Genomic DNA, 5,162 nt, shown 5'->3' with positions numbered 1-5,162 from the left:
AACAACAAAACTTGAAATGATATTAAGAAAGAAGCCATGATTTGGATAGTTCAAAGGAATATATATTTTATTAATTATTTAAGTATAAATTACATTGACTAGCCCGGATGGTCAGGTATTTATTCAACCCCTCTCCAGTTAATTTCCACAAAGACTAACAAACTAACGTGTTTCATGGCAATAATAAATTAGTAAATCTGTTACACGCGCGAGTCAACTCAAGACCGCAAGGTTGTGATCAAATCATTGCAAACCCAAGTAAATCATGAATGACGTGAAACACTTCTTGACAGACATCTCAAGTCTTCCTCCGATTGACATTGGCGTCAATTTTAGATATTTCTACTTTTTCTTGTCTTTTCCTTTCTTACGTTTTTTTTTTCTTTATTACGTAGAAAGGCGGCTAACTAGGCTGGGGCATGTAGGGTGTGATATTACTCTTATTCTAGTTTTAAAAGACTTCCTAAAAGACTTATGAAGTCTTCCTTCAATTGACGTTGGCGTCAATTGAGATGTTTCTAATCTTTTCTTTTTTTCTTTTCATTTCTTTATTGTGGTGGGAAAAAAAAAAACACAGTTGATTGGAGGCAGCTAGTGTACTTGAAAAAAAATTTAATAATTACGGTTTTTTTACTATTAGATTACGATTTTTTTTAAAAGTTATAATTTTTTTATGTTAGACTATGATTTTTTTCAAAAATCAAAGTTTTTAGGTATATTAAACTACAAATTTATCTATATAGACCATGATTTTTTAACAAATCGTCGTCCTTTTATATATTAGATTATAATTTTATGAAAATTGTAATCTTTTTAATATTAAACTATATTTTTCGTACTAAACTATTTTATATAAACTATATTTTTATCTATCTGGCACATTTTTATTTATTTAATTTCTAATTTTATGTATGAATTAAATTTATCAAATTATTTTTTTAAAAAAAGAATAAAATTAATTAAATAATAAAAATAATTATTTTAAAATAAAATAATAATTTTAAATAATTAAAATTTGTTTAACATATTTTAAATTTATAAATTAAAAATATTTTAAAAATATATACAAAAGTTATCATTAATTATTATATTTCATTAAAAAAATTCAAATGAAGTTAAAACATACACTCAATAAAAATAAAAACTTAAGTAAACTAAATTACTATGAGCTTAGATGTCCATCTTTATTACACGAATTAATTTTGATTTATATCCTTTTTATGCATAATACTGTACATATTTATTAATTTGCATCACCAATTATAATTCCTAGATCCGTTATGCATGGCAGTGAGCTTAATTCAGTTTCAAGTTTTATTTGCACTAATCCTTCTTAAAATTTTATTTTTCTTTCTTTATGGAAGGGAAATTAGCGGCGGTCATGTATTTTGGCAAAACAAATTTATTTTGACTCATGCATATTGTATATTTGGTTATCAAAGTGCATTTAAAAGGGTATGCAAAGCAAGAAAAATAAAAATTATTGAAATATTTTTATTAGGTTGATTGATGTATTATTTCTTCTCTAAAATAAAATTTGAATCTATTTTCCTAAAAAAGGAAAAACAAAAAAATTTAACTATGAACATAGTTAGGTGTCAAAAAAAGGCTCGTGGTTAAAATATTTGTGGGTATCAATTTAATATGTAATTTATTTGATATTGAAGCCCTATTTTGATATTACTAATAATCTTACATTCTTGATACTTAAAAATATTGTATAACCAAATGTAATAATCTAATAATCAAAAATAAAACTATGATTAATAATCTTCTTTCTTTTGAATCAAACGTCTTTATAAACAAATATGATTATGATGTAAATTTTTTGAAAGTTGAAAAGTTTGCATTTCTTAAAGCAATTGATTTGTCTTTTATGACTTTTTTTTTTGTAAATGCAGCAAGATCTGCGTCATTCTGTCTACTTTTTCTTTCTTTTTTATTTGTTTGAAATGTTGGCTACTTTTTTATTTCTAAACCAATGAGTGTTAAGTATAAAGTTATGACTAAAAGAATTAAAAAAACCTAAAATGTGAAAACACTAATATTTCTTGTTGAAAGTGGATCAAGCCCTTATTAAATTTCTTCTTCTAGGCTATGGTTGGATGAAGTATTTGAAGGGTGTAATGAATTTCAAGCAGGCTTTTCAAAAGTCCAAAAATAAATTCATTTATTTTGCTAAAGAGAAGAATGGATTTCAACTTTTTGGCAAATATCAAATGTGTAATTGAATTCAAAATTGGATCAAATCCACCAAATCTTTTTTTTGTCATCAAGTCAAAATCTCATAGTAGGAAAATAGGGTTTAAGAGAGAAAAAGTTTAAGCTTTTCTTTTTGTTTTGTTTTGTTTTTTTTTAAGATAGAAAGACATTAGTGATGAGTGAGTTTTTTACTCTTTTTTTGCTTTTAGCCTGTGGAGAAAGTATTGTTATGAATAATGACTCAAATTTCATAAAAGATTTATTTAGGATTTGTTAGATATTGCTTGATGGGCAAGAAGACTTGCAAAAGAAGAATTATGAGAGAAATGAGATTTTTAATAGGTAAGTTTATCTTGCAAAAGAAGAATTCTGAGAGGAAAAGAATTCTTAATAGGCAAGTTTGTATGCTTATAAATAGATAAAGTTTCTATAAGGTTGAGTATGAGAAAAAAATATCAGAGAGTTATAGGATTGTGTGGGATAGATACCCTATAAGAGTACTGAAGATTTACGTCTTATAAGTGTGTATGTTTGTTTGTGAGTGGACTAGAAGAGACTGAGATGGTCCACATAGGTATGAGGTATAGGTGCATATGGGTATGTGTTTAGTTGTGTTGAAATGGTGCATATGGGTACATGTTTATTTGGGTTAAGAATACTTCATAGAACTAGAGGAGATTGAAAATGTCTTATGAGTATTGATTGTTAAATGAGGTAGATGATTTGATTTGTATATTTATAATTCTCTACAAGTAGTAGATCTTATTTCTCATCCATGGATATAGGTCAGTTAGACCAAACCACATTAAATTGTTATCTTTTATGTATTTGATTAATTGTTTAATTTCACTTCCACTGGTGTGATTGGATTGAGGTTTTTTAGCCTAACAAGTGGTATCAAAGCTGTGGTGATCACTAACAAGTGGTATCAGAGCTGAAAGTTTGAGACATGGGAAAAGCTGAAAGTTTGAGCCATGGGAAGAGGTAAGTCCAGAGGAGCTCAATTCAAGAAAATAGTTCAAGTTCATATTTTAAGGATTGAGGATCGGTAACATATAAAACAAGATGATTGTGAGACTTTCATTGCAGGTGGAGCCAAGCATATCTAGCATAAAGATAAATTATTGATGAAATTTGAGTCAAGGTAAAAATTGTTAGGAATAATGACTCAAATCTCATAAGAGATTTGTTTGAGATTAGTTAGATATTGCTTCATGCACAAGAAGACTTGTAAAAAAAGAATTTTTAAAGAAAAGGGAATTCTTAATAGGCAAGTTTAACTTGCAGAAGAAAAATTCTAAAAGGAAAATGATTCTTAATAGGCAAGTTTGTATACTTATAAATAGATGAAGTCTTTATAAGATTGGGTATGAGAAAAAAGTATAAAAAAGTTGTAGGATTTTATAGAATAGACACCCCATAGGAGTACTAGAGATTTATGCCTTATAGGTATATATGTTTGTTTGTGAGTGGACTAAAGGAGACTGACCACAGAGGTATGAGGTATGGGTGCATATGGGTATGTGTTTAGTTATGTTGAAAGAGTGCACATGAGTACGTATTTGTTTGGGTTAAAAATATTTTATAGGACTAGAAGAGATTTAGAGTGTCTTATGAGTATTAATTATTAAGTGAGGTAGATGATTTGATTTGTATGTTTGTAATTCTCTACAACTAGTGGATCTTGTTTCTCATCCGTGGACATAGGTTAATTGGACCAAACCATGTTAAATTGTTATCTTTTATATGTCTGATTTTGCTTCTACTGGTATGATTGGATTGAGGTTTTTTAACCTAACAAGTGGTATCAGAGTTATGGTGATCCCTAACAAGTGGTATAAGAGTTGAAGGTTCGAGATGTGAAAAACACTGAAAGTTTGAGCCATGGGAAGAGGTAAGTTCAGAGGAGCTCGATTCAAGAAAAGAGTTCGAATTCATATTTTAAGGATTAAAGATTGGTTTTCATGAAATGTGAAGACATATAAGAGAAGATAATTGTGAGACTTTTATTGCAAGTGAAGCCAAGCATATCTAGCATGAAGACAGATGATTGATGAAATTTGAATCAAGGTGGAGATTGTTAGGAATAATGACTCAAATCCCATAAAAGATTTGTTTGAGATTTATTAGTTATTGCTTGATGTACAAGAAGACTTGCAAAAGAAGAATTCTAAGAGAAAGGAGATTCTTAATAGATAAGTTTAACTTGCAGAAGAAAAATTTAAGAGAAAAATGATTCTTAATAGGCAAGTTTGTATGCTTATAAATAGATAAAATCTCTATAGGGTTGGGTATGAGAAAAAGATGTAAGAGAGTTGTAAGATTTTGTGGGATAGATACCCCATAGTGTATTAGAGATTTACATCTTATGGGTGTGTATGTTTGTTTGTGAATAGACTAGAGGAGACTGAGAGGGTCCATATAGGTATGACGTATTAGTGTATATGAGTATGTATTTAGTTGTATTGAAGGGGTGCATATAGGTACGCGTTTGTTTGGGTTAATAATACTCCATAAAACTAGAAGAGATTGGGAGTGTCTTATGAGTATTGATTGTTAAGTGAGGTAGATGATCTGATTTGTATGTTTGTAATTCTCTACAACTAGTGGATCTTATTTATCATCCATGGACGTAGGTTAGTTGTACCAAATCACATTAAATTATTATCTCTTATGTGTTTGATTAATTATTTGATTTCACTTCTGTTGATGTGATTGGATTAAAACTTTTTAGCCTAACAAGTATGACGGTATTTTTTAATTTCTTAATTATTATTGTTTACTTACCTTTTTTTTTTAATTGGTCGAAATGACATACTTGTCAAATGCAATCCAAATAATTTTATAGTGTGATGTGATTTTCACTGCTCAATGGAGGTTTGAGTTCTAGTACTCATTTGCCCTTTTATTTATTTATTTATTTATTTGTTTGCAGTTTCAAGTTAATCACTTAATTTTTT

The sequence above is a fragment of the Durio zibethinus genome, chromosome 19 (genome assembly GCF_047325235.1).
Source record: "Durio zibethinus cultivar Kanyao isolate XHJ-2024 chromosome 19, ASM4732523v1, whole genome shotgun sequence".
Taxonomy (NCBI): Eukaryota; Viridiplantae; Streptophyta; class Magnoliopsida; order Malvales; family Malvaceae; genus Durio; species Durio zibethinus.
This window is presented reverse-complemented; position numbering follows the sequence as displayed.